Source organism: Puma concolor, chromosome A2, assembly GCF_028749965.1.
Source record: "Puma concolor isolate L17-30 chromosome A2, mPumCon1.1.hap2, whole genome shotgun sequence".
Taxonomy (NCBI): Eukaryota; Metazoa; Chordata; class Mammalia; order Carnivora; family Felidae; genus Puma; species Puma concolor.
The window spans coordinates 20703403-20715254 of record NC_141668.1 but is presented as its reverse complement, the minus strand read 5'-3'; the positions used below and the strand labels follow the sequence as shown (position 1 = coordinate 20715254).

The 11852-nt window shown below is 40.1% G+C and overlaps 1 protein-coding gene across 1 annotated transcript in view; it reads left to right on the top strand.

Annotated features, from left to right (window-relative positions):
* The window catches only part of EXOC4 (exocyst complex component 4), a 765046-nt gene that overhangs the window by 35368 nt on the left and 717826 nt on the right, over positions 1-11852 (top strand). The gene's annotated exons all lie outside the window — the stretch shown is intronic.

Genomic DNA, 11852 nt, shown 5'->3' with positions numbered 1-11852 from the left:
CAATAATTCTGGAAGCGACTTTGTCAAGCAAGCATACTCCACAGACTAGCCTTTAGCCTCTGAGTCATTCTGTTACTTTTTTTGTTTTTTTTTTTAAAGTAAGCTCTACACCCAGCATGGGGCTCAAACTCCCAACCCGGAGGTCAAGAGTCACATGCTCTACTGACTGAGCCAGCTGGACGCTCCCATTCTGTTACTTTTTGAATTAGAAATGAAAATTCAGAGAATGTTGTTACTGGTGGTGCACGTGCTGAGTGTCAAGAAGATGAATAAAAAATAATACACATCTTATTTCCTAACAATCCTAACTTTCCCAGGGCTGGTGGCTCTTAGAGGGCTGCTCTATCTACCCCCCACCCCCACCCCCCCCCCCCCCCGCCGCTTTCCACATGACCACCCCACCTGCCATGTTTCTCCAGCTGTTTGGGGACTACAGAAGCCCTCCATAGCAGGTGACTGCATTTGGTTCCTCTTTTCCACAGTAGGTGAGAGTCCCCTGTCTTTGTTTCACTGAGTTTGATTGGCTGTAACACTGAAAAAAACACTGAGACGACTTGGTGGGAGAAGCAGGATAAATCTTCCAAATGGTTCCAATTTAGATTTTCAAAAAGAATTACGCTGTAAGTCCTTCATGAGAACCTGTTAAGGGAATTCGGCCACTAAGATGTGAGATACGCTGTGATATTCTGTCATATATTGAAACTTGGTGTCTGCTAGGAGTAAACAGTAAGCAGTTCCTGTAACCAGTCAGCTAAAAGGACAGGAGGAGATGTGGAATGTCACCTGTGTGTTCTCTCTGCCTGTTGTCTTCGGTGTCCTCTTTCAGACTGTTGCTTTCACAAGTGGGTGGGGTTTGGGTGTTTTGGGGAGGAGAAAGGGTGTGGGCTGTGGCCAACGTCTTTCCAGCTTTGCAGAGGAAAATTTCTTTTAATTAAAACGTGCAGGGATAGGGATGCCTGGGTGGCTCAGTCAGTTAAGCATCCGACTTTAGCTCAGGTCATGATCTCACGGTTCGTGGGTTCGAGCCCCATGTTGGGCTCTTTGCTGACAGCTCGGTGCCTGGAGCCCGCTTCGGATTCTGTGTCTCCCTCTCTCTCTCTGCTCCTCCCCCTCTTGTGTACTCTCTTTCTCTGAAAAATAAATAAACTTAACCCGTCCTCCCCCCGCAAAGAAAACATGGATAGGGTCCAGATTGGGCCAGCTTGAATACTATGATTGTCAGCTCTAACTAAAATCATGTGGTTAGGAGGAGTGGGGTGGGAAGGAGGAGCATTTATCTCCAGAAAGGGGTGAGTGTATGAGCTGTGTTGCCCAGAAGTTCCTTTTTTTCCCTGTTTGTCAGTGTTTATATATAATGGACACTAATATTTTGTCAGAGGTATTTGAAATATCTTCTCCTAGTTAGTGGTATATATTTTTGCTTTATGAAGCCCTTTGTTACAAAGAAGTTTTGGAATTTAATGTGGTAAGATTTCTTTCTTTTTTCTTTTATCTGATTTTTAAGAAAAATTTTTTTCTATCCCAGTGTCCTCTAGAGAATCTACTATGTCTTCTTTAATTCATTTGGACTCTATTTCCGTATATGGTATAAACGTAGGATCTAATTTTATCTTCTATGTAAAAAGCCACTTAGCTCAGACCATTTGCTAAATTTATTTCCTACTGACTTCTAATGCCATCTTGGTCACATACCAAGTTTTCACGTATGCATGGGTCTGTTTCTGAGCTCTTCATTTTTATTAATTGGTCTTGTCTATATCTGCACTGAAACCATGCTGTTTTAATTACCGTTATTTTATGATATAGCTTGATAGCAGGTGGAGACGTTCCCTCACCTTGCTTCTCAGAACAGACAGAACTGTCTGTTCTATTCGTGGCCCTTTACTCTTCAGTATGAATTTTAGTATCAGCTTGTCACATTCCGCAAGAAGTGTCATGAGACTGATTCATTGTAAGAATTTCATCTTCATATTACCGAGTCTTTCAGTGAACAGGATAGACCTCATTTATTGAGATCTTCATTTATGCTCTATATAATAATGCTTAGTAATATGTTCCTTAGAGGTATTAAATATATCTTATTGCTGGCTATCATATTTTTTAAAACAGTGGCGCTTTATTAATAACAATTTTTAGTTATTTGTTAGTGATGAAGGGATGTGATAGATGTTTAATTGATCATATGTCCCTGAACCTAATCCCAGTCCTGTCTGCCTGGAAAATGATTGATTGATTGATTGATTGATTTATTTATTTATTTATTTATTTATTTATTTATTTAGGGCTTAGCTCAGATTTCTTTAGCTCTCTGAATGTCCCAGGTGATTAGGTGCTTTTTCCAAAAAATTAGGCATTTGTTTTTATCGTGGTTGAGAATACTTGACCTGAGTAGATGCCTTTTTTTGTTTGTTTGTTTCCATAAGCTGCATGTACTTCCTTGTAATACAGTTGCTTTTGTTTGTATGGTAGGTCATTGAGGGCAAGGGCTATATCTTATTTATTTTTGTCTGCCTTGTGCTGAGCACCATGGGTCTCATATAGTCGGGGTTCACAGATCATTAGCCAGATGGGTAACCATGTGAAAGACTTTAATAGAGGAAAGAGGTGTTTCCTCTCTAGGGGCTCTGGTCTGATTTTTTCTTTGGGTTTGGTGTTTGTCTTAATGACAAAGTCTTCCAGTTTCCAGCCTTTCCCTTTAGCAATATTTGAGTGAACAACAAAAAACAATAATTACACTAGCAGCCAATACGTACTGAGTATTCACTACGTCATTACATTTAAGAAGCACATTTGTTAACGCATTTAATTCTTATAGTGACCCCATGAGAGATGGGTTTCTGATGTGCTCTCCATTTTTCCGACGAGGTAGTTGCTTTGTATGATCTGAGGAGCTGGAGCATCCTAATGTACAATGAAGATTTCATGAAGGTAGGATTAAAGGTGTGCTTAAAAGGTTGGAAATTTCCTTCAATTTGGCCTTTTGTATATGAGTGAATAGTAAGGGCTATAATTGCTCTTTCATTGGACTTGATGTGAAAAAATATTCACATTTCCTTTCCCCGTGGCTATGTGCTATTAGAAGTAAAATCTACTTAAGGCATCTCGAGGGTCAAAATGAAACATGCTTGCTAAAAGACGTCATAGGAAAGTGAAGACAAAAAATCAAGTCTTTCAAAACTCTCCGATTTCCTTGGATCTGTTTATCGAAAGATTTTGCATTTCCGTTGTAAGGCAGGTGCGGACACCCAGTATTGTAATCCCTACTCAGGTTCATAAATCCAGAGTAAATAAATCAGTGGTGACCCATGGCCCTTGTCAGCTCCTGCGATTCCTACTTCACTATCACACTGGTCTGATAGCTAGAGACTTGGCCTCTAGATGGGATATTTATTTCTTCTTTTGATATGATAACCTGAGTATTGCATAAAATAATTAAATTGTCATGACAGGGACTGTCTGCAAATAGGCATGGCCTTTTGTTTCCTTCTTCAAGGTAAACAGCTGCTGTTAGCTCATGAAAGGCTAAAAGTGGTCCAACAAGAAGCCTGTATCCGTCACATTGAAATCAGAGACTTGATTAATATTGTAGCCTGTAGCTTTGCGATATGTATGGTTTAAATTAGACCTCTGCAGTCATTGTGCTGGGTTGATGCAAGCACATTAATGACATAATTTCTGGTTGCTGCATCACATTTCTGCAGTCTGTCCTTTGTATTCCACTCACATTAATTGAAGTAATTTTGCCAGTGAAGCGTGTTTCAAACCTCTGCATTTAAATTGAAATTTTAATTCCCTTATTGTCTTGAAAAGACGGCTGAAGATGCCTTGTTACAGGTTTCATTATCACTCAGAACACTCCAGCTGCTGGTTCTAATGTACAATGACTGATTAATTCCGGGAAGAATTATTAATATAAGAACAGCAGCTTCTTCCCAGTGGCATGAGCTAACCAGGAAGGTATTTGATGATAGTTAATATTTTTATGAACTTTTTTAAAGGAAAATTTATGTGGAAGTCTGCATCACACGAAAACTGCACAGATGAGCTTTGAAAACCACTTACCCAAGTTCTGATTTATCAACCCATAGAAGTCGACTCATAATTGCATTCAATCAGTGGAAACTAAGCCAGTGTGAGTAGTTTTGAACCACTTGAGCTGACCGTCACAAGGCCTGGGACTACATTTTTTTCATTTCTAAGTCTTCCTGAGATTGTAGAGATTTTGAATGTCTCTTGTTTTTCTATTTATATTTTTTAAAAAAAATCATAGCTGTGTACTAAGATAAGGATTATTATAATAACTACTTAGATTTATGTAGTTGCCTTCCTCCCAGAGAATCCCACGTGCTTTGAGAGAATAGTATGGTGGAATTCTATCACTTACACTGAAAATGTGGCCACATCGGGCATAAAGGGAATAAGGCAGCAATTTAATCTCATGGTTTTCTAAGCTCCTATAATAAAAATATACTTCTAATGGTTTCAGCTTACAAGAGCCTTTGCGTTAGTTGTATAACAGTCAAGGTCGTGAATGTTAGTGTGGGTCAGATGGACCTGTGTTTGGGTCCTGGCTTTGACTTTTACTAGCTGCATCACTTGGGGCTAATTATTTGACTTTGCCAAAAGTTGGGAGTTGAGAATTACATCTACTCCCAAGGATTGTTGAAGGGATTAAATGAGATACTAAGCTATTTATATAAAGTACACGCAGTATACACAGTAAGTGCTTAGAAATGTTATCTATAGTGGATTGATTACTTTAATGGATACCGTAAGAAGGATAATGGTGATTGCTCCCACGTGAGAAGTTCGCAAAGTGTTCGGAAGTGGACTTGTTCTGAACTGTTAAGAGTTGGAGTAGGGCTGGCTAGGTTAGGCATTATGGATTCCTTCTTCCCTTAAATGGACATCTATCTAAATGAAAGACTACCCCACATTTTATGTAGTCCAAGGAGTTCCTGCAGGCCTAGATAAGATTTTTCTCTGAAAACGGGTGCCTGGCTGGCTCAGTTGGTGGAGCTTGATGTCAGGGTTGTGAGTTCAAGCCCCACGTTTGGGTGTAAAGATTACTTAAAAATAAAATCTTAAAAAAAAAAAAAGATTTTTCTCTGAAAACAAGGCTAGTCTGATCTAACACATGCACAGAAGGAAGGATGATCAGGACCCCAAAGTTCTTTCCCATATATTTGGGATTTGACATGGGCAAATTTCAGATTCTGTGTCAATCGCCCTTTTGGCTTACTTCAACGATGTGTTCATAGCAATGCAATTTGTCAGTAAACTATCTAGGATCAGTTTGTTGCAAAATCGACTCTTAGGTAACTAAGTGTGTTTTTCTGCTAGTATTGTAAGTAGATATAAGCCAGTTCACTATTGGAGGGTACTTATCAATAATGTTGATTGTAGTGTTATAAAGAAGTTGATGTTAAGCTATTTTTTTCTGTCAGTGCTTAGATGGCAGGACCAGTGGACCAGCGAGCTTGTTCTTTATGCTGCCATTAGAACTGTGTCATTAGCAAATAGACAAATTCTTCTTTTCTCATATTATGGGCAGGGAAGGGGTGATCATGCATCTACTATCAAATGATTAATGCACAAGAAAGAAAAAGGGGGCAAAGTGTACATCCCTTTCATCTGATCTGAGAGTTTCTAAGATCTCCCAGGACTGTTTTTTCTCATTATGACTGTGGGAATGGTATTGAGGTGAAAACTCTATAAATATCGAGAGCTGGAACATTCTAGTGAACTTATTGGACTTAACCTGAAAGTGGTAAGTGACTGCAAAAATGTTTCAATATTCCATATAGATTTCTCTACACGTTAAAAAATATATCCGTGATCAATAATGAAATAGCCACCATTAAGCCTATCTATTTCTAGTGTAGAATATTGATTTGAAAGACCATTGCCAATATTCTGTACTAATAACAGGAAAGAATGGAGCACATGTTTTGGTAGACTTACAAAGAATGGTATGATGCCATTGTCGATGACTTCCGGTTGCTGGGAAATATATCTGAATGTGTGCCCTTAACCTTGAAGGAGCTTACATGCTAATAGGGAGAGACAGTGAACAAATAAAGAGTCTCATATCACGATGAGCATAACAAGAAATTGGGGATCAGGAAAATTGGGGATGGAGGTAGGGTAGTATGGTTTGCTCTATAAATAAGGTGGTCAGCTATAGCTGCTTCTAGCTGCATTTGGGACCCCTTCAGTCCTTCAAACGCCTACATCTGATCTTTTCAGAAAGGTTTAGGAAGAGCTGAAAATAAATGTGTTAAACAAGAAATCTTGGTAGTTGTCTAAAATTAAATGAGTAGGCCTAATGTGGCAGCTTTATTTTTTTCCTGGAGAGTAAAAGCACAGGGCTTGTAAACAATTATTTGTGTTCGTGTCCAATGCCCTTTTTTATTTATATTTGTTTTTGAAGGCTAGGGTAGCACACTGTTTGAAAAGCATCCGGTTATTGTATTAGCTTTCCTTCCCTTTTACTTTGTTCTTTTATCTGCTTTTGCCTCTTTTATTTTATTTTATTTAAAAAATTTTTTTTTTTCAATGTTTATTTTTATTTTTGGGACAGAGAGAGACAGAGCATGAACGGGCGAGGGTCAGAGAGAGAGGGAGACACAGAATTGGAAACAGGCTCCAGGCTCTGAGCCATCAGCCCAGAGCCCGACGTGGGGCTCGAACTCACGGACCGTGAGATCGTGACCTGGCTGAAGTCGAACGCTTAACCGACTGCGCCACCCAGGTGCCCCTGCCTCTTTTATTTTAAAGCAAATAGAAATTTTGTTATATTACACTAAACCTCATAAGGTTCAGCAGTTTTCAGTTGACTCGCTTGGCTGTAGGGCAGTGATTCCCAAACTCTGCACATTAGGGACCTTCTTGAAGAAATCTAAAGCCCAGGTCACACCCTACACTGATGACATTGAAGTCTCTGATGGTGGTACACTACCTTCAGTAATTTGACATTCTTCAGGTGATTCCATTGTACAGATAAATGTGGAACTGTAGACCTAGGGTATACCCTGTGCCACTTAACAGAGTAAAACTAGTTGTCTCTGATGTCTTTTGATACCAGTTTTGAGGGGTTAGAAACCAAGTACGAGTAAAACCTTGGACTGTGAGTTACTTGTTCTGTGAGTGTACTGCAAGATGAGCAAACATTTCTAATACATTTTAACTTGATCAATGAGTGATGTCTTGCAGTATGAGTCGTACGTGACGCTGAATGTCACATGATCACAACTGAGCCAGTGGTTCTTGAAATCCGCTTTGATATAAAAGTGCTTTGGATTATAAGCATGTTTCCAGAGGGAATTGTGCTCACAAACCAAGGTTTTACTGTATTTGCACAAGACAGACTTTGCACAGTGATTGGTACATTTTTGTAGAAATACTGTAGTGTGGAGTTGCTTTGTTGCCATCCTCTGTTGCAGGTTTTGGGTAGGGCTGACAAGTATTTGGCCCTTACTCTGATTTTATAGCCTGATTATTTGGTCAGTAGGAATGGTGTTGAGTGGTTAAATTAGACGCCCTCCAGGTTTGGGTGGACTTGAACTCTTCAGGGCTGCTTTCTTGGTGCTCTGCCTGCTGCTTTCTTCCTGTGGTTTCTTATTGGAATTGCACTGGGATTTCATGGGTTGAAATTGGGGCACAGATTTACTTACTGACGAGTGGTGGCTAGGTACATCGGTGGTGTAGTGCAAACAGAATGGGTTTGGAAGCCAGACGTTCTTAATTCTAGTCCTGACTCAACAACTCCCTAGTTCTGCGAGCTTAGACAAATCACTGTCTCTCTCTGTTATGTAGTATTCTCTTCTCTAGAGTGGATCTACAAATACCCTATCTAGATTGTAGACAGGCTGTGAGAATAAAAGTGAAATTTGGTAAGGTTACAGTGCTTTGTAAAATATAAGGCAATAGACAAATTTAAGAAGGTGTAAGTAGCGTCATCATCACTATGACAAAGTGCCAGGTTAAGAGAAGAGCGGTCATCTATCATCTGGGACTTGTTTATACTGAGAAGCCTTTCTCTCTCTCCTGGTGCTACCATCACTAATGCATTAATCAGATCACCTGTGTGCACATGCACTTTTATATACTTTCGCCTGTATGAGGAATAAACTAAGGCTGGAATAATACACGAGGCCTTTGCTGACCTCCTCTGTCATATTCCAGGTTTCAGCCTCACATATGGACTTCCTCAAACAGGTTTCTGTTTGGTCATTGTGTGGCCAGATGGGGACCCTATATATGTATAAGTAGCTGCAGGTGACCACGCATGTTGATGGGAGCCCTCTGTCTCAACTTGACGATGACTGGGGAAGGTGAATCAGTAGCTTTTGCTTGGCTTGACCAGATAGGAGCTTGTTGAGGTATGTTTTCTCTGTGATTTGTCCCAGTACTAATTACTTGTTGTTCCTAGCTCTTCCTCTCACATTCCTTTGTGGGATTTTAACAGTTGATGTTAGTAAAGAACTGTGTAAGTGCTGGGCTTTTCTAATGGATTGGGAATTTGTCTTGATTGAAGTGTGAGCCTGACGTGACTCTCAGAGACCTCCTTTGCCAACTCCTAAGATAATTGTTCTGTAACTTGTTCTTGTCCCAGAATAACAAATAAGATGACAGAAGTAAGTGGCTTTGGGACCCTTGTCAAATGAGGATGTCTTTCCTAGTGGTCTCTTCCCTTGTATTTTGGAGTAGGAACCTAGGATTTAGTGCTGTCTTTATGGAGCACTGATGGGAACTGAGAATTGGAGGGACCATTAGATTAGGCACAAAGAAGGATTTTTTTTTTTAAAGTTTATGTATTTATTTTGAGAGAGAGAGAGAGAGACAGACAGACAGACTAAGCAGGGGAGGGGCAGAGAGGGAGACAGAGAATCCCAAGCAGGCTTTGTGCTGTCAGTGCAGAGCCTGATGTGGGGCTCGAACTCAAAAACTTTGAGATCATAACCTGAGCTGAAACCAAGAGTCAGACGCTTAACCATCTGAGCCACCCAGGCTCCCCATTGGGGGTGTGTGTGTGTGTGTGTGTGTGTGTGTGTGTGTGTGTGCGTGCGTGTGTGCGTGTGTGTGTGTGCGTGTGTGTGTGTGCGCGCGCGCGCACAATCTTGCCCATAAGCAATTGACATTTTAACTTTCACTTAAGGTGTTAGGTATGTTTAATTTCATCAGGAAAGTAATTATGAACTGATCTGTTGTAAGTTGATTTAGAACAAATAAGGCTCCAAATTTGGCATTATGTATTAGAAGCCCTAAATATGTGCATTACTTTGGACTTGGAATTCTACTTCTAGAATGTTAAGAGTTAAGCATTTTAATTATGTGATAAAAAATCTATACAAGGATAATTATCACAGAAAGATTTGTGAAAGTAAAAGAATATAGCAACTACTTTGTATGGGGAAGTGGTTTAAATCATTTGGGGAATATTCATTTTATGGAGTAGTATGAATGCTAAAAATATATTTGGTAATGGGCAGATGTTCCCAATGTATTGCCAAATGGAAAAAGCCTATTTAAAAATAATAATACTTTTTCAAAACTTTGTATGGAAATCATTTGGAAGGAATCAGATTAAAACATATTTTACCTGAGTAGTGAAATGTGGACCATCTTTTTCCTTTGGGATTTTGTGTTTTTTGAGTTTTCTTGATCATGTATTTTTATAATTGGGAATTAAAAATAAAGGTTAAGAAAAATACATTCCTGGGCCTTAGGCCTCTTTTTTTTTTTTTTTTTTCTTAATCTGTGAAATTGGGGTAGGACTTCAGTGCTGACAGCCTTTAAATGTCTCTTGTAATAGAAAACTCAACATTTCATTTCTCTTCTCAGATACTGTCATTCTTTTAGACTTGGGCTTATGGAATATCTTAGATCTGACCACCTCTACTTGACAAGAGGAAAAAACCCCCAAAGATTTCTGCTTAAATTATGGGAATTATTTGTGGTGGAAGGCCCTGATGTTTAAGAAAAAACGAAAACCAAGAAGTTGGGGGGATCCCCAAAGAAGACTTAAGAAAGAGCTTAGTCAAATGGTAATGCTTTTAAACCAAGTCTATGTGTCACAGCAGTGGTAGGATGAGCTCTTTGTTAAAATCAGAAGTCACATTTGATCTCTTGTGAGGTTTGTTTTCTAAGATAGTTGTGAAGATAGTTTAAAGAAGAAATTCACAAGTAAATGGGCTTTTCTTTGACAGCACTTTATCTTACAGGCCCCCCCTCCGCTCATTCACTTATCAATAACTTCATCTCATTTGCTGTATCCCGTAAATTCCATTAGCTCCCCGGCAGTCTATTGCATTAAGCCTTTACTACCTAATATCACCTCATTTACATTGACACATGCTTGACCTCAGCCCTTCTCCTCTCTTTGCTAATGCACCAACAAGCACTGATATCTCTCTGGAGCATTATCATTTGGCTGTTAGCACAACTAATAACAGCCCTTCATTTGAACTGATGAAGGTTTATTAAATAAAAACATGTAATAACCCTAGCAGTAATGAAAGCAGAATGGAAGTTGACAGCATCCTGTTTTTAATGGTGAGAGCATGCTGAGTCTGCATTATAGGTATCGGGTTTCTGGAGGGAGAAGGGGCACCTGAATGGGGCTGATCAATATTCTGTTCACAGATGACTTTAAGAATGGGCATGTTTGATTGCCTGATTGGATCACTGGGTTGGCTGCAGGCTGAGGACTTAGGGTGGAAAAAAGTATTCATGCTCCAGGCGCTTGGCCTTGCTCCTGTGATGCAGCTTTCTTGGGAAGTCTGTCTTAAGTTCCGACTGTCAATAGCTCGGAGGCCTGCAGGCTGTGGCAAAGCAGAACCCTAGGGAGCCAAATCTTCTCCAGTAAAGCTGGGATCAGGGATTCTGTTTTTCCTATAGATCCCCGAAGACTCCTCTAAGCCTTGCAGGCATTCCCTTTTTCTGCTTTCTATGCCCCTTACCCTGCCTCCCGACTTCCCTCCCCCGCTCCCCTAACCATTTTTGTATGAAGAGCAGTCTAAGCCATCTTCTACATATGTCCCCTGTGGTGGCTGCTGTCATGTTTTAAACACAAGCCGAGTGGAGGTTGTTACCAAGTTTATATTTAACAGGACTTTGATCAGCAAAATCCTTTGGGGGTCACATGTTTGTGGTTTTATGTCGCACACATATATAATATTCTCCTAGTTGAAATTTTCCTAGGTTCTCTGCTGCAGTTAACCCTGTAGAACACAGGGTTCTATCAAGGCCACAGTGTTCTACAAACAGCACTGTGATGTCCTAGATGCACCAAAGCTTTCAGATCTCCTAAAACTGTTGGATTAAACCATATGAAACAGCCAATACTGGATCATTTTTGACTTGTAAGAAACAGTTCCCTAAGGTTCCGATTTCAAACTAATACATGAAAAAGACTGTGATTTTGTTTGGGGGAGGGGCTTAAAGCTGTGTGTTGTTGTTGTTTTTGTTGTTGTTTTGGTTTTTGGGTTTTTAAAAATTTCTGTCTGATAACCAAACTACTGCTTTGGGCACTGTGGTATAGCAAAATGACAATGTTTGGTAAGTGATTGATCTGGAGTTCTTGGTGATAAACATCTTTCCTGCTTGTGTAAAAGGTGGGTTTGGCTCATTCTGCGGCCAGAGGAATACTTCTTATGCCCATCTAGGACTCCTTGAGCCCTCTATGTGGATACTTCTGGATATAGGGCTGTCTTGAGGAGCAGGGCTGAAGCCACCAGAGGTTGCCTTCTAGCAGCTCAGGGGCCCAGGTGGCAGCTGGCCAGTGGCCTGGGCACTAAGTAAATGTCAGATTCCAAGGCCTGCTTCTTTTGTTGTTCATAGCCAAGGTT